The sequence below is a fragment of the Excalfactoria chinensis genome, chromosome 8 (assembly GCF_039878825.1).
Source record: "Excalfactoria chinensis isolate bCotChi1 chromosome 8, bCotChi1.hap2, whole genome shotgun sequence".
Taxonomy (NCBI): domain Eukaryota; kingdom Metazoa; phylum Chordata; class Aves; order Galliformes; family Phasianidae; genus Excalfactoria; species Excalfactoria chinensis.
The window spans coordinates 27,074,882-27,096,363 of NC_092832.1; the positions used below are offsets into that span (position 1 = coordinate 27,074,882).

Consider the following 21,482-nt stretch of genomic DNA (forward strand, 5'->3'; position numbering starts at 1 on the left):
TTTATGGGTAAACCTGAGAAGTGGCTTCCCTCCTTGAGCAGGGGATATCTGCTTTGCAGTGGGCAGGTCCAGGGACTGGCAGAGCCCCATGAGATTGAGCTGCCACCTGTGTGCCTGCCATGGAGTGTCCTTTTTGTCCCTGCAGGTCTCTGTCAGCTCCTGCTGCCCCAGTAAGGCTTTGCAGCATGTTGTCATTTGACAATTAGACTTGATAGTCTTAGTATCCTTCAGGTTGGAAAAGACCACTATGATTCTGGCCGCTCTCCCACTTGGATGTGTATCAAAAAGTTCCCTGCTTTGTACCTAGAGGGAACTCTGGATGCATTGGTGCCTCTCACACCAAACTGTCTTCAGCAGCTGCTCACTACAGCCTGCTCTGGGCTATAGCAGCAGCAGGAGCATTTCTGTCCTGGGTCTCAATGGCTTTTTGAGGGGAGAAGGGGAACATCCGTTCTATTTATGCACTGATGCTCTGTTGCAGGTTCCTTGGCTCTGCCATCTCTTGTCTTGTTCTTGCCTTGCGCTGCTGGTCTGTTAGTGCAGCAGGTGCACATATATCTCCGCCTTCATGGAATCCTAGCATGGTTTGGGTCAGAAGGGACCCGAGAGATCATCTGGTTCCAATCCTGATTTCCCACCTCTGGGCCACATCTGCCCTCTGAGCACTGAGTGTATGCCGTGCAAGGAGCAGCTCGGTCAGCCTACACCAGGGAGGCTCCTCAGTGCTCAGAAAGATTGGAAGGATGATTAAAAATGGAGAGCAAACCCTGAGCTGGAAGCCTTTTAGGAGGGGATTTATTTGTAATTACAGGAAGAGGAAAATGAGGTCCCAGCCTGCAAAGCAGGAGTCGTGTGTTGTGGTCTGCATCCTGCTTCAGTTGGATTTCACCATCTGTAATGGAATATAACTTATCTGGGAAAGTGTCTGCCTGCTGATACTGCACTGGAGTATGAGAATATGTTGATAGCAAACCAGCCCAGAGTGTCTGCATTTCCTTATTTCTGATGACATGCCAATTTTGATCTACCTTGTGTTATGGTGATGCAAATACCCCGTCCCTCCATTCTGTGACTTATAGGCTGCCTGCTGTTTTGTTCTGCTCATCTTCATACAAGAGCAGCATTTATTTGGTTTTGGGTTGTTTATTTGTTTGTTTTTAAGGATCCTCGGGGAAAAAATCAGGTATCACATCCATGATTCTCCTTCCTGGTCATCTGTCCCAAGCCTTATGCAAAGGAGAGCTCTGTGCACCTGACTGGGGAGGGGTTGGATAGGGAGAATGCAGGGAAAGATGCCCTTGTACCCACTTTCCTCTTTACTGATATCCAGAAATCATGCAAAGAGCCTCAGAATTCCACTGACGTGTGCACTGTATCTTGTCACAAGTGCTGTAGAACATCACCAAGTTACCTGAATAGCATAAAATAATTGCAAAGAATTAGAAGCTGGATGCATGTTGTCTGCACAGAGGTAACCACGAGGGCTTGAGGGAAGGAGGGTTGTCCTGGTGGTGGCAAACCCACCATCTTCAGCTGAAGTCTTTTGTTTGTCTGATTTACATAAAATAGGGGAAAGTCAGCAGGGTGCAACAGGAAGGAGATGGCTCTTGGAAGCTGCTGCTGAGCAAGCAGCTGTGTGGAAGGGGTTCACCCCTCCTGAGGTGAGTAGGAGAGTTGCTTGGGGCTGTTCCAGGGCACCAAGTTGCCCAGTGGCTGCTACGTGCTCCTGGGCAGCACTGGGACATCTCTGCAGCAGAGCAGGCTGCCGGAGTGGGTTCCTCCCACATGAGGCTATAAATGCTGCCAACAGCCTGGCCTGCAAGAAAGACGCCGACCCAGCCTGCTGCTGTCTCTCTGCAGCGTGGGTGCCTCAGCATCCTGCCCGGGGCTGTGGCAGTGCTGCTGGACCTGTCCCTGTGGATCTCAGGGCTCTGACATCACCACAGCCAGCAGCTGACAAGCTATTTTGACAAGGACGGGCATTGGCTATGTGAGTGTTTGTTGTTCAGAGCGGGCTTCGTGCAGCAGGTCCTCAGGTTGTGGAAAAACAAATAATTGTTCTTCCTTTCAGCTGAACAGACTCTGATCCCAAATTCCTCTTGTTAAGGATTTACTTGACCCACTGTCTCCAGTTTTGGCAACTTACACCCCAGGGGAACACAGTGTGGAAGGGTGGGGGTGAGCAGTGCTGCTGGCTGGGTGCTGCACGAGCAGATGTCCGTGCGTGCCAAGGGTTTCAAACTTCTGCAGGTGTGAAGCCTGTGAAACCCAATAAGTATGGATTTCATCTGCCTTTGCTGAAATACCATTTGCCTGAATTCCAGATATTTGATTAGGTTGAATTTGATTTCATTCTTCTTACACTTATCTCTCCAAGGCACTAACTTTGAAAGTCAGACTTGATGACCGTCACGAAAGGAAAACAAACCCTCCTGTAAGATGAGCATTAACACGTTCAGCAGACGCGGGTGAAGTCACCGCCGTTCTCTTTTTAGCTCCTTTATCCCTCATTCCATGCTCTGACAGCGCTGTTCCTTCCGCTCAGCCCAGAATAGCTGAAAGCCTCCCGGGAGCAGCCTCACCACTGCGCGTTGTGGCTCTTAATAGGGAAAGTCAATGTTTCAGGAGGTTGTGCAGGGGAAAGTACCTCCAGCACGCTGTCCTTGTGTGGTCCTTGCCTACCACAACCAGCTGCCTCACCTGCTGCCTTTTAGAATCGTAGCATCATAGCATTGTTGGAAGGGCCCTTTGAAGGCCGTCTGGTCCCACTCCCCACAATGAATAGGGATAACCCTAGCTCCACCAGGTGCTCAGAGCCCCATCCCTGACCTTGGGTGTCTGCAGGGATGGGGCACCGCCGCCTCTCTGGTCACCCCGTGCCATTTCTTCCTCACACCTGACGTAGATCTGCCTGACCTATCTGGAGCCTTCTACGATGGAGTGATGGCAGTGGTGGACAAAGGAAGCATGACTGATGTCATTTACCTGGACTTGTCCAAGGTCTTTGTTGTGGTTCAATGCCACATCCTCATCTCTAAATGGGAGATAAGGATCTGAAAGCTGTGCTATTTGTTGGATAACATCTCCATTTGCAGATGTGTTGGGATGTCAGCATGTCCAGAAATGGTCCTGCCTTGTCCTTAACCCTTAGCAACAGGAGGAGAAGCTGTTGATACTGCTGCCCACTTCCAATGGTGCTTCTCACTGTAAAATATGTCTCTTCAGCATGCTCTCCAACAGCTGCAATCACTGACTTTTCCTAGAGCAAGTGATGCAGAGCATGCTGACATGGAGAAAGGATTTCTTAGCAGAAGCACACAAAACAAAAGCAGGTTTAAAAACAGTCAGAAGCTTGAGATTTTTCTCAGTTACTTTTGAGGATTCTCTTCTGCACCCCAGTAATAATGGCTCATGGGAACCCGCAGAGCTGGAAGGGAGCACAGCATGTCTGGGTGTGGGGTCTGTCTGCAGCAGCAGCTCCATAAAGGCCCTGTGGGGTGAGGAGCAGGATGCTGGAGGCGGTTCTGGAGACCTGCAGACCCCTGGCTTGCACCTGCCTTCACACTGCCTTGTTAGATCAGCAAGCGCTTGATGTAACTGGATCCCAGACCTGAAGTTTGTAGTGCCACTGCAGTGCAAATAAACATCTTCACTGCAGCTGTGGTGTTGTGAGACTGGGAAATGTGCTCAATGGGCGAGGCTGTGCATCAGCAAGAGATCTCTGCTGACACAGGGTCTGGAACCAGCCATCCTTCTGCACTGCTGATTTATGCCTTCTGTAGGCTTTTACCCCCCGTAATTCTTATCAGCAAGATGAGCCCAAGCTGGCTGGCATCAGCATGACAGCAGCACTGTGGGGAGGAGGGCTGGGTTTGCTGCCAGTGAGTGTGGCTGCCTGAAAGCTGGTGATGATGACAGCACATGGCAGCACTCAGGAGGAAGGAGGGGAGCTGGTCGGGAACAGTGGAGTGAAAGTGAAACACAGGAACAGTGCTTTGCCTGGAAAGGTGGTGTTTCAGACATGTTTTCCTAATCTTGACGTGGCTCTGAAGGTTACCTGGGAAGGAGATAAGTGGTTTTGCTGCAAGCATGTTTTATTTTCCATCATGTCCTCGAAGCAAGTTATTGCAATTACCATTTCCCTAACAAACTCTTCAGATTTAATTAATGCGAGTGGTGGCACTCTGGAGAGGAAAGGCTCATCTTGCTGCAACAGGAGTTAGGTGAAATTTGTCCATGCTGTGCACAGACCTGGGCTGGCAAGCTGCTTGGTGGGCTCTCATTGTCAACAAAATCATCATCATTAGCATCATCATTTTTGGTGTCATCATCACATTTCTCACTGCGTGTGTGTGTGTGTCCCTGCATGCTGCTGCTGGTGCTCTATGGTTAGTGGCACAAAGTAGCACCTATTTGACCAGTACCCAAAAATACAAAGCATCAGCAATCTGATTGGGGTGACTCAAAGGCTGCGGTGGGCCTTGGTCCCAAGGCTTTCCCCTGCAGCTGCCTACCTGCACCACAAGTAGTGCTGTGAGTTTTGCAGACTCCTGCATGCTGTCTGCTGATAAGATGTGTGTCAGGAGGCCAACATACAGGGAAGTTGTTCAGTGTTTAACATCCTCCACATCTGGCACATGGGAGCTGTTTGAGTGTTTCTAGCTGGATTTGCAGGTTCTTAGGGCAGGATGGCCCAGCAGGGAGCTTGCTGCCAGCTGCAGCACCTGCACTGTGTGCTAGGAGGTCTGGGATCTCAGGCCCAGCCGTTGCATTCCTGTCCTGCCCCTCATATGGACCCAAAACTTCATTTTCCAGCATTTTTTCCCCCAAAGTACTTTCTCCCTCCAAGGATTCCAGGGTTTTCAGGAGGCTTTGCTGTGGTGGTGAAGTTTTCTGTGATGCTGTGTACTCAGAATGGCTTCTCTATAACCAACTCACCTCTTCAAAGCGTTGTTATTTGCAGTGTTTCTCATAAGTGGATTTGAGTTGGTTAATTTTGCTAATAGAATACCACGCAGCAGAGCATATGTTGCTGCAAAGGCAGCTGTGTCCCGAAGGTGCTGCGTGACTTTGCATGCTCCCGCATCCCTCACTGCCATTGCAAATGAGCATTTGCTGATGAGCAAATCCTGCTGGTTTTCAGTCAAACTGCTGGAGTTGCCACCATCCGGTGAGAATTCTGTGCTGAGTGGGGCTGCAGCCCTGTTGGGTAGTTTTGGGGCTGGGGGGACTTTGCTCCTGGCCACACCATTGCTGCAGCTCAGGGTCAGCACTCAGTTCAGAGCTGCTCATCTGCCTCCTTTCCCAATGGCTCTCATGGCCGGAGTCCCCTCTTTTAAACTAAGTTACCATTGCTTGCACCTCACCAGTCCCAGTTTCTGCATCTATTTCAGTTCCTGAATCACGTTTCCTCTCCTTAGTGTTTGTGGTGCCCTGCCCTGCTGAAAACTGTTTCCAGAGCTGGAAACTGTTTCCAAACAGAAGCTGGTAACAAGAGCTGCCGGAGCTGTGCGGTGAAAATGCAATTGTGTCTGCTCTGCACAGAATTAAATCCCCAGTTGAAGCGATTAGCAGTATTGCTAATAATTCACTGCGCTCCATTTCAAGATACTTGGAGGCTCCAGAATTGCATTTGCTGAATGAATTGATGCCCAGGGTTTGGTTCTGTTGAGCTTGTTTTGGGACATGCTGCTGTCCCTCTGCACACGCTGCAGCTGTATGCATGGAAATAAGAGCAACTACTTGAAATGCTGCAGATGGAGGCAGCGGGATGCTCACCCCTGCGCACACCAGGTTGTAATTTATTTACTTATTAGTTTTATTTTACCTTGATGTTTGCCCTTCCAGCATCCTTGCTGAAGGTGCCCGGAGGAGCCACTGTGAGCACAGCCATGAGCTGGCAGCAGCACCCAGCTGTGACGTGCCTTACATCCAGCTTCCAGGAGGAGAGAAGGTCTGTTTTTGCCTAAAGCAGTAGCTCCAGTTTGTGGGAACCCCTTTGCATTTCACACACCCATTCTGGTCTCAGTGGGTGGGAGTGACCTGCCATGTGGTGCCCATTGCCCAGCTGGGGATGAGGGATTTAAGGCATGTGCTGTAGTTTAGGTTATCGATGTGTTTAGAGATACCTCAATGTGGTTTTTAGGAATAATGCAGTTTTTAAGATGGATCTGTAATGCTTTTTGCTGCAGTCTCGTACATTCCAGTTGATTTCAAGTGAAACCTGCATGTTTTGGTTTCCACATAATGAAGTTGAAAAGCCTTAGTGCAAGTGAGTAGAAGGTCCTTTTAATCTACTGTGGAGTTCATTGTGAAAAGGCAGCTGGGGTTCTGGGGTCCAGCCAGGCAGACTGCGGGTCAGGAACCAGAACTTGCAGGGTGCCTGCAGGAAAACAACAGGTAGCAGAGAGGACAGAGCGGTACCTGGGAAGCTGGAGAGCAGATGGCAGGACAGACAGAAAGCATCCATCAGCTGAGGTGGGGCCGTGCCCAGGAGCAGCTGTGTGTGCTGGAGGTGCATCCGGCCTCTCCCAGCTCTTGTGCAGGCATTTAGAAATGAGGTCTGCTTTAAAATGCAGTAGCTGCGTTCTCCTTTTTCCCTTTATTTTTAGAGTGTGAGCTCAAAGTTGGTGCGGTTCTATTGTTCAGTGATCTTTCTGAAGACTGGCTGCCAAACCCCCAACATGTGGCCACATTTGCAGGCTGCCAGGTTTGCTTAGGGGGTGAAGCTGGCAGTGTTTTCTACCCAAAATGATCCATGGGCTTCTTGGGGCTGCTTCTGTATTCAGACAGGGGAGGGAGGCAGAAATACATCTGTATAGATGTCACGTAAGGCCTGCTTAATAGAATTAGCAGGATTGAGTCGGTGAAACTCCACTGAAATCAATTGAGTTGCTCCCACTTAATTGGTGAATTTGTCATCAAATACTTCATTTGTTCTATGGAGGGGCTGTATACTCTGGAATTTAAAAAGAACTCCAGCTGTTGGTTTTTCATTGTTGCTAATACAGCCCAAAGGCCTCACGCGCAGCCCTGGAAGGGGCACTCAGAAAGTGTTAGCAGTGGGGCGGGAGGTGCTGGGTGCTCTGAGTGCACACATGGCTCTGCATGGTCTGCTGCTCTCTTGCTGTGCTACCAATGGGTCTTTCCAGCTCTTCCTTCTTCCTGCCTGCCCCGCACAGAGACACGGCGATGCCACAAGTCGCTCTGTTGGCTGAGCCCAGTGGGGAGGCTGCAGGGAGGCACCACTAAGCACAGGCAGAGGAAATCAGGGCACCGGGTGGAGCCTTAATTAAACACTAGGAGCTGGGCTCCAGAAAAGCAGATTAAGGTATTAGACAAGGCCAAAGCCACAGCGACAGCACGGCAGCGCTTCATTTCCCCCCTGCAGAGGCTGAGTGCTGCTGGCTGCCGGGCAGTGGGCTGGAGATTGCTGAGTTGGTGCAGGAGATCTGCCAGCCTTCCCTGCCCAGCCTAGTGCCATCATCTCCCACTAATTGCGCTTTGACAAAATGAGACAGAATAAATACGTGCTCTTTTCTTTTTTCAGGCATCAATATTTCCATGGGGTCAAATTGGCAGTTCCCTTGTTTTGAAGCACAGACGTCAGTGTTTCTAAGGCTGATTTGTCTGCTTTCCCCTTGGCTGGATAATAATAGACTTATTGATTGTGACTCAGAAAAACAGAGTGAAGGAACTTTGCCTTTATTCTGGCAGCACGCACTCGAGCACTTGGTGGCTGCAGCTCCATCACCCAGGACCTCTGGGTCTGGGAGCAGAAGGAGAGAGAACCTTGTGCTCCCCTTATCCTCCTTTTCTCATCTCCCTGCTATGGAGCAAAAAAGATCACCAGGAGCTTTCCTAGATGCCTGTGTGAGGGTACAGATTTTCTAAGCCATCTTAGAAGTTACTCTTGGCCAGGTGCAATAAGCAGAGCACAGGACTGGGAGGGAGGACATGCATTGCAGTCATTACAAAATTCCCCCCCAAAGTGGATAAGCCCCCATTAAACCATGATGGACCCAGCACAACAAAGCCCTGTAATTCAGGGAAGTGGGAGGGTCACCATCCCTGGGGGTGATCCAGAGCCATGGGGATGTGACACTGAGGGACGTGGGCAGTGGGCACAGGGTGGGATCTTGGAGGGCTTTTCCAGACTGAATAGTTCTGTGGTTTTATGATTCCATGAATTAGGGCAGCAGCCCGATGTTTGTTAACCATGTCCTCCAGCAGTTACTGCATCATAAATGAAAGAGATCCAACCAAATCCCTCTCAGGTTTTATTGCATCTTTGCTGTATTTCTGTTTGTGGCTTTGATACTTACACATCCTTGGCACCACTGGAGATGGTTTTCTGAAGTTGGTGTTGGTTCATGAGTTGGTGACCAAGTTTGTTAAAGGGCACAGAGAAATCTGCTCTGCTGCATCTGCCACTTCTCACTTGCTTTGAACTGAATTAGCTGCAAAGGTTTCCAGGCATATTTCCAGCCAGTGTGAATTGCTGCAACGTCTCTGATGTCAGTAGAGGTTTGTGATCTTATGACAACTGATAATTTGGCCTGTGGTCTTCAAAGGAGTGGAGGCTTGTGTCCATGGTGGGGAAAAGTCATTAGGAAGTGAAAATTGCTTCCTTCACTTCTTCTGTCTCTCCCCATGATGGTAAACACCAGGAGAGTCCACTAGGAACAGATAGGAAATACTGAAAGCATGAGAGCAAGGAACAGCACAGCATGGTCTGTAGGTGCAGAGCATCCCGCTGCAGGACGAGGCAGGAACAAGAGGCTTAACTGCAGCATGGACACCCGGCCTCCTGAAAGCAGGGGAAGCTGAGAGCTCAGGGCAGAGCCTGGCAGCAGTGCAGGCATCGACATCACAGCCAAAGCGCTTGGACTTGATTGGGTTCAATGTCTGCCTGGCTCAGCTTAGGGTTAATTGCGCGTTGACTTTGCAGGCTCTGCTCAGAAGGGTCTCAGATGTTGCTTTTCATTTATTCAATAGGACTGGTCTGATCCTCCGTTGGCTCAGGGGTAATTTTGTGATGTTGCAAGCTGATAAGAAATGAGATCGCAGTAAGTGGCTTCACTCCTGCTGCAACCTGTTTGTTGTTTCAGCCCTGAGACACCAGTCAGCCCCAGCTCTGTGGTGGGAGCAGCCCCTGGCACGCAAACACCAGCCCAGCTCCAAAACCCACTTTGGGCAGCGGAAAGAACGCACTCTGCTAACAGCTGGGTGCTGGGATGGGTCAGTGGTGTGGCACAACTGGGGGCAGTGCCTCCAGGGGGCCTGATGTTGCTGAAAACATCACGGAGAGGAGGAGGAAAGAGGCTGCAGGCAGTTAATCCGTAGGATTTAGAATTCTCCAAGACTTTCTGCATTCAGAAACGAGTGTATCCATGAAGGATGAATTAAGCAGCTGGCTGTGGGCAGGGTGGTGGCCCAGCCCTGGGGCTGCTGTGGGACTGCGGGTCCACAGGGGAATCTGTGCAGAAAATGTGGATTCTTTGCCCAGTCTGGGCTCGTCTGTGAAATGGAAAAAGATGAGCTCAGCTGTGTTTGCTGCTTGAATTGGTTCAATTAAGCTGAGTGAGGCTTGGAGTCCTATGTTTCTTTCATGGGTTGATGGCGTACGGGTTATGTATCTGATGCTCAATTTTCCTGAAACCCCGCCTGCTTTCATTAGGGGCGAATTGGGTGCGCTGTACCGCGATGCTGATTTCTGTGCTCCGATTGAGTGAGCGCAGTGCTTACAGGGCCTGACCCAGATCTTCTTTCCTTCTCTTGCTCTGGGGTTGAGCCCATGATGGAGAGGAGCCTTGGAGAAATACTCCTCATTGATGTTTAGCACCTTCAAGAATATGAAGTAAGAACAAGCTGGGAAGATTTAGCAACCGCTGAACATTTCTGCGTCACTTCAGGGTCCTAAAGGGGTTGGGGGAAATAAGAAGCAAAGGAAAGAGCAGACACAACCCTCCACTTATTTTGATGTCACCCTTACACCTGTTCTGCACTTTAATTAAGTCTGGATAAGTAACAAACAAAACCCCTAATTCTGTTGAGACATCTTGGCCTCCTGTCTCTAATAGCAAAGCACCTCAAGGAGCAGTGAGTTGGTTTAAGCAGGCCATGAATAATTGGAGAAAAAAAGGAAGACTTGAGAATCGTTTAAAGAGATCATAATGACATGGATTTGGATAAATGCTTTCTTTAAAAAAAACGAAAGGGGGAAATTTGCTCGTAAAGGAACTGGTTGGCCATGCAGGTAGAGGGCTGGTAATGCAGGGGCCAGCAGCAGCTGGGTGGGCAGGGGAGATGCGTGCTGCCCTGAGCTCTGTGTGATGGATGGAGCAGGCAGTGCTGGTGCTCCTGTGTGTGTCCTGGCTCTGCTGATCAGCAGTAGTGCTGGGACTGGGTTGCTGCTTGGCCCACTCCTGCCTTTCCACGTGCAGAATTCAGTGATTACTGCATAAAATTCCTTATTTTTCTTAATCCTGAGGTGTGTGATTTACTCAGTCCATAAAGGCACCTGCTTAGGGACCCTTTAAGGGCTCTCAGCATTGATTCTGAAACTTGTTTTCCTGCAAGCCTCTTTTGGTCTCCTGCCCTTCGGCTGTTGTAGTGTTGTCTTTGGAATGATCGTGCATTCTGGAATGAATGTATTGCTGTTTTATTCTTAGGCCTGTGCTGTGTAAAATAGCAACAACCAGCTCTTGCTGGTGGTCCCACAAATGAAGAAGTAAAAAGGCCCAAGCTAGCACAGCTCTGAGTTCTGGTTAGACTCACAGAATCACAGTACCACTGAGGGTGGGAAAGCCCTCCAAGATCCCCACACCCACTCCAGCCCATCTCCCATGCCCACTGCCCTCATCCCTCAGTGCCACATCCCCACAGCTCTGAACACCCCAGGGTTGCTGGCCCAGCCCCCCCGGGCAGCTGTGCAGTGCTGAGCACTCTCTGGGAGAAGCTGCATGGTCTGGTGTTAACCAGAGTCATACCTCACTTCAAGGGGCTTCTTACTGTGTAGCGCTGGGGCGGATGTGGGCTCTGTCAGGTGAGCAGATGGACAGGCAGGATGAGCACAGGGCTTCCAGAGCAGAGTCGAGACATCCCAGCTCCAGTGCTGGGCTGGAGCAGCCGTGCTGTGGGCAGTGTGGCTCTGTGGCTGGGTTTCCAATTTGCGTTCCTGTTTGCAAATTCATGAGCACTTCCAAACTGAAGAAAAAAAAAATCCATCAAAGAGTGCTGCTTGGTAGTTTTTTAAATGGCAATATTTGCAGAAGGTTCAGCATTTCACATAAATTAAAGAAAATACAGCTTGGTTTGGAAATGCCATATAACATCCTAAAGATGGAGGCAGGGAAATATACTGCCTCGTAAGTGATAATATATCAAGGTTTCTCCTCTCATTATCAGCACCGGAGACATAATATACATAAAATGTAGGTCATAGCATCCCATTTAGCACTGCATGTATCCCTGGTATAAGCGGCAGCTGTGTGACAGTGAAACCAAGACCTGCTCTGGTACAGAATTCCAGAGGCAAGAGTGCTGCTTTGGCTCAGCGCTCCATGTGCTCTATGTGCTCCATGTGCTCCATGTGCTCCATGTGCTCTATTCCTCACAGATGCTGTTCTGCAGCATCCTTGCAAAATCCTTCCCTCTCCTCCCTCCCTACCCAGTGCAGGTGGGCAGTGCTGGAAGATGCTCCCAAGTGCTGCCATGGGGGAGTGGAGGAAGATACAGAGCATCTCCGGGGCATGTGGCAGCAGGGCAACCTGGGCCAGAGATGGAAGGGGAGACAGGAGGAGAGGAGCAGCGGAGATTGATGGTGAAGGCTGATGTGAGAGAAATACTGTGACATTTAGGAGTCCTGGTGCTGTGCTGGGAATTGCAATTAAGTAAAAAAGAAAAGAAAAAAGCAAAAAGAAAGCAGTTGATAAAGTGCAGTGCGGGATGCTGCAACAAAGCAAAGTTTGGCTTCTATTAATGCTCTCCCAAAGGATTTTCAGGATGTTTAGTAACGTGGCCGGGGAGCTGTGCCCACCAGGCACCTCTTTGTGCAAGTGTAAAACCAGCAGACAAGCTGTGCTTTGGAACTTCAGGGCAGCTACTGAATACCTGCACAGCTGTGGGCACTGCCTGGAAGATGCGAGCAGTGCCCGGTCTGTCCACTGGCATTTCACAGGTGATCAGTGCTCTGTGAGAACAGGGAATTCAGCAGCAAGAGCTGCCACCAATAAACAGCTCCAAAATGTTGCAGCAGTGCAGAGTAGCGCAGTGGTGGTGCATTGGCACCGGCCATGTGGTGGGGTCAGCATCCCTGGGGATGACTCTGTGTGCGAGTTGGTGCCCAGTCCAGTGGGCTGCAGCAGGACTGTCTCCTACACCCAACCCCTCATGCCTAACAGTAATAGGGACATGGGGTGGACAAAATCTGCAGCCCGAGGAGGTGCCCATGCACATGGGCTGGGGAGGAGGTGCAGAGATGGCCAAGCACTTGCTGCTTGCTTCCAGCTCAGAGTTGTGGTACTGTGTAAATGGTTGCTGTGGTTGTACCTCTGAACTGAAACCCATGGGGAGCAGCACTGCCCCAGCGTGTGACCTCTTTCATTTGGTGAGTTAGAGTTTTAAGTCACAGCGCATGAAATTAATAAGCTTCACCTCCTTCCCCTTCCACTGCCCCCCTGTTCCCTGCTGGAGCCCATGTGTGAGTGTGGCAATGGGCAGAGGCAGTCGGTGCCTCTGGGGCCCAGCATGGGACAGCAACAGGAATGGGCTCTGTGGGGACTTTAGTTCAGGCCTGCTGCTCACTGGTGAATGGCATCCTGTGCTTCTGGTAGGGCAGACTAGCAGAAAAGTGAATAGATGTGCTCCCATGAAAAACTGAGTTTTGTTTTAATGAAATGTTTATTCATAGCAAGCTCCGTATTAATGTTAAATTGATCTGTGGAATTTATCCCTATCAAAAATGAATGTGCCACAGTCCTGGCTTTTCTGCCCTGGCAATGTCTCCCAGCTCTGCAGCAGATGCACGCTGTAAATCCACCTTGCAGCACAGCCTTTCCCAGGCCATTATTTTGTTTAAGTGTGCAACCTCTCTGTGAGTAATTAATTATGATTTATGGCAGGATCCAACTCCAGAGCCATCGCTGGGGTGTCAGTTTTGTAGAGCAAGTACCAAATTTGGATTGATAGGTGGCAAACGATGACAGTTAGGAATGCACAGGTAAGGGACATGGTTACTGCACTTGCCACACATATGTTAAAATCTGATGCCCGTGCAGAAAGGCGGAGGGGACAGGTTGTGCTTTGCAACATCCAGCACAAACTTCACTGAGGTCAGGACAAAGTCAGACACGTGGGGCTGGCGTTGGGGACATGCGGTGGCTGCTCTCTCCCGGCTGCAGCGCTCCGGTCCCGCGATGCGTGGAGGCGTGGGCAGGAGGAGCAGCAAACACCTCGCTCTGCATCCAGCAAGCCAGGAGGAGCCGTGCCATGGCAACCGAGCAGCGCTGCACGCCTCCGAGCAGCGGCACCGCCAGGCAGCGGCTCCGGCATGCTCCCTGCAAAGCTGATGCCAGTGAAGGAATGGTATGACTAAGTGTGAGGAGGAAGCAAAGCCTGCTCAGCATGCCGGATGATCCCAGGGCTTATATTTAGGGCAGCGTGAGGTGGCTGACTTGCAGCAATGCTGGCTTCTTACCCCATTCCCTTGCCAACCTCGGGTGTCACTGCTGTGCAGAGGGGCTGAGGCCGTGCTGCCCCATGCCTTTCTCTTCCATGGGGCAGCAAAGTCTCACTGCTGAGCTCAGCAGCTTGGAAAGAAGCACGGAGAGGCTCCTTTTCAAGGTTCCATGCCCCATTAGCATCCTTCTGAATTTGGAGCGGCACCTGAAGCCTTGAGAAATAAAACCAGCACATGTGATTGAATGTGAAAAACTTCTCCAAAATAGGTTTGATACACTTCATGTTTACACACATTTATTTCAATGTTCACACACGCAAAATTATCCCACTGAAATCAAGAAACCCTTCACATATTTGGCTCTGAAGATGTAAAAATGCTCTTGGGATGCCATGGGGTCAGCGCTGTAGTGCCTGGGGGGCAGGAGGTTTGAAGGCATAATGGTGTCTCTGGCTGTGATGCTTCCCAGGAGTGCTCTTGCTGCACCTTGAATCCAAGCTCACAGCTGCTTTGCATCAATGCCCGGTAAGTGGCAGCTGGGCTTTGTGGTGTTACCTTCAGCAGCTGAAGCTCTGAGTCCTGAGCATGAGCAGCCTCTGGTTGGTGGGAGTCTCAGGGGAGATGTGCCAAGCTTGCACATAAAAATAACAAATTAACTGCCAGTTGGGAATGCTTAGAGCTTTTCAAACTTGCAGACAAATGTAGGTGGAGGTGAGGGCAATATCCCTTCCTTTGTCACGTCCCTGTGCTCATAACCCTGAGGCACGCAGCACTGAGGCTGGTGTCAGCCAGTGAGGGTCCCAGCTCTGGTCCCGTGATGGTCACACTGCCCAGGGCAGGGGGTTGTGGGGCAGAGGGGCTCGTGTTGCTGTGGCCCTGCAGGTGAGGAGCAGGGGTGGTCAGGAGCTGGTGCAGGTGTTTGGCAGTGGGTGCTGTGGGGACACAGGGCGCTGCGAGCCACAGGCACAAGATTTTGGCTTTGTGTATCAGCCCTTTGTGTCCGCCTGTCTGTCCTGCTGTGGCTCTGTGTCTGTCCCACACCACTTGGGTGAGGGAGATGCAGTGGCTGCAGCTGTGGGGATGGAGCACAAACCCTGCATCCCACAACTACCACACTCAGGGTACCGCAGTCCCCAACTGGATTGGATCCCTATGTGGTGCCCGAGGGGAGCCCCAGCATCCAGCCCCACAGATCCAGGGCTGCCGAGGGGTCAAAATGCTGCTGGGAAGCCCCGTGGTATGGCAGAACCATCAGCTAGTGCGGGGGGAGCAGGAGCAGGACCACTGCTGGCATGAAACCACGGCAAATCCGGGAAATGCTGCAAATAGCCTCGCGTAGCAAACTGAGATAGCGCTTTCCTTTGTTCTTTGCGTTTTGGTGTTAATTTTAAATCAAGCATGAGCCCTATCTACTTGATTTTACCCTTCTAATGGTAATTAACAGAGACTGGAGCTCTCGGGGGTGTTGTCAGCTGCTCGTTCCTCTGCGCTGCCTCATGTTAGAATCTGCCGCGCGCTCCCGGCGGAAGGCAGGAGCCGGCACCGGGCTTTCTCAGCGCTCCAGCAGCGTTCCGCGCTCCTTGCCGGGCTGCTGCCCCGGGATGCCCGGCCGAGTGGCACCGAGGGGCTGCTACTGAGGCTGGAGGCGAGCAGGGCTTTGCTGCCACGGGGATGCGCTGCCGCCTGCGGTAAGACAGCGATGGGGCCTCGGTGGGCAGTTTTGCGGTGCCCTTGGTGTGCTGTGGTTCTCAGCCAGGTGTGTGAAAGCTGGGGATGTGAGAGGGGGGGGGGAGCAGATGGCTCCTTGTCCTGCTTTGGTAGCATGTTTGCAGATAGTGTTTTGGGGGCTGGGACCTTCTTGTCACCCCAAACCATCTCAAAGCTGGGAGAAGGGCTGGCGGGGGGACAGGCGCCGTGCCACGGTAGTGCTTGGGGTGGAAGGGCAGAAGGTGATGCAGGAGCTTTGCTGCGTGTGTTTTCAGGGCTTCATTTTGGGGTTGCTTGGCAGCGTTGGGGATTCTCCCGTGGTCTGAGTGGTGGAGATGCTGGTGCTTGGGGGGGGTGGGGGGGGGGGGGGTGGTGGTGCAGCACTGCCCCTGCTCCTCCTGCAGCCCTGTGCTGTGTTGCTTCCCAGTGAATGACACGGAGCTTGCTAAAGCATCTGCCTCCCCAGAGGCTCTGAAGCAAAGCCAGGAGCAAACAGATTGAGATCTGCCTAAGCAGCATATTTTTAAAACCTTCCTTTCTTGCTCAGAAATATAAGAAACTGGTGCGAGCCTTGCTTAAAAAAAGATGATGCATGGTGCTTCAGAATCCTTGCTGTGATCAAAGGGGAGAAAAGCAAAGAGCAGAGAGTGACTGTGTGCTGCCCGGCACTGCCTTCCTCCAGCAGCACTGTGTGGGTTTGGTCACTCTCACACTGTTGCATCCCACATGAGATGTGATGGGAGGGGGCTGGCAGCTCCCAGAGCTGTCCTCACAGCTGCTCTTTGGTGCTGGTTGTGTGCACTGACGGTGTGGGTATTCTGCAGTGTTAGATACAGTAGATATTAATGCGATAAATGCAGCCCAACATGATCTAATGTTTCATTGCCATTATCCTACCTTGGTTTCACTTCTCTGTGAAGAGAACATTCACTGTGCTGATGCTCATCCAGGTCTGAGCAGCAGAAAGTGCCTGGTTAGTGCATCTCTGTGGTGGTGTAACAAGAAAGCCCCCGTTCATCTCAAAGTGGCAGATGAAGGTTCACCTTACAGATACCAGCAGCACAGCTATAAGGAAAAAGTGAGACAGTACAGCAACACACCTTGCTAGCTGTTGCACCTGGCTCATCTGAAGCCATAACAGTGTGCACTGGTTCTGGCCAAGCCTTGCTGCTCGCTCTGCTTGCACATGGGGTCTTCACAAAGCCCTCGGAGTAGAATCTTGCACTGCATTCCTATCAAAGCACAAAGTGTGCATGACTGCCATGGGCTGGTTCCAGCCACAGGTGGCAGCCCAGCAGCAACCTGTCCTGCTGGCGTGGTTCAGTGAAGGTTTGTCCCATCAACCCTAGTGCTGCTGTGGGAGGAGAGCTGCTGGGGCTGCTGCAGGGTGCTCATCATGGGCGAGGAGCTGGGCATGGGCACCCCTGGGGGAGGAAGAGGCTCCCCCCAATGGGCCTCTGGCTGGCACACGTGAGCTGCCTGTTCCCAGTGCTCTGGGCTGCAAATGTGGAACGGCTAATGCATGTGGAGGTCTCTTCTCATATTCACTTGCTATTTTTTCCTGCAGAAAATAAATGTTTTAAGTCAAGTTTTTCACAGTGTCTGTCCCAGATCGTGGATGAGAAAGGTTAACTGTGAATAATGCAGGAATGCCTCCCCCGTTGGAGGGAAGGGAACTGGAGAAGCCTCATGAAGAGAAGTCCAGCAGAAATAATGAAACCGAAAAGAATGTTTGATTTTGAAGCATATACTGAGCATTGTGCTGCTGCCCGTGAAGTTACTCAGAAATCAAGCACAGAATTCCTGAATAATTTGTTACCCAGAGGTGGAATTGCTGCTTAAAGCAGGGTGGGTGCCCCACTCCTGGAGGGGCCCTGGGCTATGAGAGGTGTTCCTGTGCCAAGAGTTGGGACTGAGTGGGCTTTAAGGTCCCTTCCAACCCAGCATGCTGTGATTCCGTGTCTCCGTGATGCTGAGATGCCTTGGGGCTGTTGGGGTGTTGGAGTGATGTGCGCTGTGATGTCAAAACACGTCACACAGCTCACTCGTATGTTCCCAGCTTCTTGGAATCCCTGCCTGGCAGCAGAGCGTTTCATCTCCCAGGTTATCACAACTCTTGCAATTCCTTTAGGAAATACTGAAATTTGCTTCTCTCTAACCAGCAATTGATTTCCTCAGTCCAAAAGCTTCCTTTTAGCCCCGTGCCACGCAGCATTAGGATATCCCAACAGCACAGCTCTGTTGTCCCAGGCAACTGTTGGGTTTTCCCATGGGAAGGTCCAGCTGAAGGATGCCGTCCCTGCCCCCCTGTGTCATGGCACTGTGACAGGAGGTGGCCTCAGCACTGGATTGGAAAGTGACACACAGGGAAAGCGAGGGAGATCCCAACCTGCTGCTGGGCAGGGCTGGCTGCAGCTGATCCACCTGCATTGTCCAGAGCTCTGGGAGCAGCTCGCGCTTTGGGCTGGCTTTTGAATTCTTTCATTGCTCCATTTTCTACATGAATTGAAATTCCTCTGTGAGGTCTTGGTTCATTGGAAGTGTCAGTTCTTGTGCTGGGTGACATCCTCTCTTTCTCCTGACATTTTCTGTATCAGTGACTGCTGTGAGAAGGTACTCGGTCATAAACCTGGTCCTTGGGACATGGAGCAGCAGCCTCAGCTGCCATAGATCAGTTGAGGGTTCAGGGCTTAAGCTTCATCCCTCACACATGATACTTCGTGGGAAAAGTACAGCTGTTTCCCCAGTTCCTCTGGATCTTGTTTTCGGTTCCATGCATTCCCTATCTCTACTGGCACTGCCCTTGTCCTGAAGTGCTGTTCCTATAGCTGGGTTGGGAGAATGCAGAGCCCCCTGGGAGCGTACGCTGCTCATCACTGCTCCAGGCTTTTAGGCAGTGTTCACTTAATTCAGAAGAAGAAAATTAAGGCAGAAGAAAACAGGCAATTGGATTTGAGCAAGGACCCCCAAACCGGGCTGGCCTGGAGAGTGACAGTCCTTGTCAAAGGAGGAAACCTTCACCCTGGTGTTGTTCCCCATCTTCAGGCATAACTCACTGTATGTCCTGTCCAAGCCTGCTGCCTGACAAGGCATAAGATAACACTAAAATATTCACTTTTTCTTACCTTTGTCTGACTGTCCTTTCCAGTCTGACTTGCAAAGAGTGCACAAAGAAAAGAGAAATGAGTAAGGAGGGGAAGTGAGCAGGGGGAGCTGGCAGCAGCCAGCCTGGAACTGTTGCTGCACATCAGTCGTGGGATGGGGACCCTCCGGGCAGAGCACTGCTCGGTGCTGGCACACAAGTACCATATTCTGCATTGTCTGAAGTTCATCCCCAGGTGTGAGACCCAGCCCTGACCCGCAGGCAGAGCACTGGGACCAGGAGCTGCAGAGCAGGGGCTGAGCTCCATCCCCTGCCTGGTCTCTCCACCAGGCTGCTGGCTGGGGCAGGCTGTGAGCATAGAGTGCACAGTGGGAGGTGGAAATGTTGTTTGCGATGTGGCTGAGGGGCTCTGGGGCTGAGCATTGCACAGGTTGTCCCTGCAGCATGGCCTGGCTGTGTACATACCTTTATCACTACATATACCACGACTATTGTACGATGACTGCATTATTACCGATATGATATTATTATAATCACTATATAACTATTATTCAATGCCACCTTTGTGATGAGCAGTGAAAAAAGCACTGCTATGCTCCCATGAGAGTGCAGGGAGGGGCCTAGCACAGCTGGGGGCTGGTGTGGGATAACCATCTCTCAGTGCAACCTGAATCTCCAGTGCTACAAAGAGGTGCAGCCCTGGGTGATAGTTTATTTTGCAGCTGTTCACTGCACAGTTCTGCCTGCCAGCCCTTGCTGCCTGTCCTTACAGTTCCATACAGCTGGGCCTGCTTTGCAGAACAGACCCTCATTTTCTTTTCATCCTTTTTTACCTGCATTATTTGGAAATTCACCCTGATGTTTTGAATATGCGAAGCCCCAAAGTGACCGAGCACAAAAATGACCTTTATTTTAATGTTCTGCTAGGAGAAGTGGATGGAACTATGGAAAAGTATCTAGAAGTATTAGTCAGCAGCTGCTGACCACGAGCTGGTGGTGTGCCTGGGTAGGCAGGAGGGTCAAAGGCATCCTGGCTGTCCCTGGAGGTGGGGATTTGGCACAGAGGGACCTGGGCAGTGGGTGTCCCTATGTATGGCATGGGGGTGGGCTTGGGGCTCTCAGGGATCTTCCACCCTCAGTGATCCTGTAACTTTATGAATGTGCAGACTACACCAAAGAACAAAGTGAGTGGCTTCTCTTGCCTTTGTCTTGCTCTCCATCAGCCCCACGCCCCGCCGGGCCCTGTGTGTTATTGCTGCACTAACTCATGTGCCGTGATCCACAGGGCCAATAAGGGGCTGGTAGCAGCAGTGCAGCCACTAAGCTGTAAGCTGCACAGCTCAGTAGGGAAACATTGACTTCGAATATGTTGTGCTGTTTCAGCTCCTAATGGCAAAAATACTTAATATTTATTTCTCTTAAAAAAATAAAAATAAAAATTAAAAAAAAATTAGTCACGGCATACTGTTTCCTGGCAATTAATGTCTCTAATATAGGAAAACACAGCATTAAATTGTGCAGTTTTGACACTTAACTGAAGTAATTAGTACATGCAGTAATGAGTCTTACAAGTTTTTCCCGCTGTAAGAAAATAATGTAACTGTAAACAGTTTGTTAGGTCCTGGACATCCCAGTGAGCTCCCAATGCTTCCTTCTTCTGCACTGTAAGAGCACAGCGAGCCCTGCCCATGCTGTCCCCCATCCCATCCCAATGGAGGGGTTCTGCTCCAGAGCCAGAACCTTCCTCAGCACCTCATAGGGTGCCACGTCAGCTCCCCTTAGCCCTGGATATTGCAGTATCCAGGGGAAAGGAAAAGGGACGGTTCCTTCTCAGCCCCTTTTTGGAGCTGTAGTTGGTTCCAGTCCCAGGACTGGTTGAGACACCAGGCAGCAGCCAAATGGAAGAGGTGGCACCAGGCCCCCTCCCGTGGCTGACTGTTCCTCAGGTGTTGCCCCGGCCTCCTCCTGGAGAGGCTGAAACACCAACCAAAGGGACACCTGACTCTTCCCCTGCTGCACTGTGTCTTGGGGTGTTGTCCAGCCTTGTCCCTTCTGTGGGGACACAGCCAGTGCTGCAAGGTGGGCCTGATCCTGACCTTCAGCAGCACAACCCCCCACACTGGTACTGGCCATGGAGATGTCAATTAAACAGAGTGAGAGCACTTGGCGTGGTAGTGATGCTGGGCTCTGGGTTGTGTGCACATTCTCTCTGGGAGAGTTTTTTGTGGGGAGGTTGGATTACACCCAGTTTAAACCTGGATATGGTGAATATCCTGCTCTGATCTTGTGAAGGGGCAACCCCGCTCAAAGCAGGGGCCTGGAACTAAATGGGCTTTAATGTCCCTTCCAACCCAATCATTCTGTGATTCTCTGCTCCCACCTGCTCTGAGCCCAGAGTCTCTGCAGTACTCTGCTTATCCCTTCTAAGGCTGTCAGCATTGAAACACAGAATCGTTTGAATTGGAAGAGCCCTTTGAAGGCCATCTGGTCCCACTCACCCACAGTGAACAGGAACACCCCCAGCTCCAGCAGCTGCTCAGAGCCCCATCCCTGACCTTGGGTGTCTGCTGGGACAGGGCACCCACCACTTCCCCTTGTCCTGTCACACAGACCTGCTCAAGAGCCTGTCCTGATCATTCTTACAGCCCCTTTAGATACTGAAAGGCCACTCCGCTCTCTCTGGAACCTCCTCTGCTCCAACTGCACAGCCCCAGCTCTCAGCTGTACCCATAGGAGAGGCGTTCCATCCCTGGGAACATTTTTGTCCTTTGGGTGTGCTCCAGCAGCTCCGTGTCTCTCCTGTACTGAAGACACAGAGCTCCAAGTGAGGTCTCAGAGTGCAGAGCAGTGTGTTGGATCCCCCCCCCCCACCGTGCTGGCCACTCTGCTTCTGGTGCAGCCCGGAATACAGTTGGCTGAGGGCACATAAGCAGAGCATCCCACTTCTTTTCTGAACCTGCAAACCAAGGTGTTCAAAGCCAGAGCTAAAAT

The 21,482-nt window shown here is 51.2% G+C and overlaps 1 protein-coding gene across 15 annotated transcripts in view; it reads left to right on the forward strand.

Annotated features, from left to right (window-relative positions):
- Positions 1-21,482, forward strand: part of LRRC7 (leucine rich repeat containing 7) — a 169,537-nt gene that overhangs the window by 25,524 nt on the left and 122,531 nt on the right. For 3 of the 15 annotated variants that reach the window (XM_072343213.1, XM_072343223.1, XM_072343233.1), the window contains exon 1: positions 15,082-15,369. The exons of 1 other annotated variant lie outside the window; for it this stretch is intronic. The gene's annotated coding sequence lies outside the window, so the exon portion shown is untranslated. Of the gene's footprint in view, positions 1-15,079; positions 15,438-21,482 lie in introns of those variants that run through there. 11 more of the 15 variants (XM_072343221.1, XM_072343230.1, XM_072343222.1 and 8 more) reach the window with 8 other exon arrangements.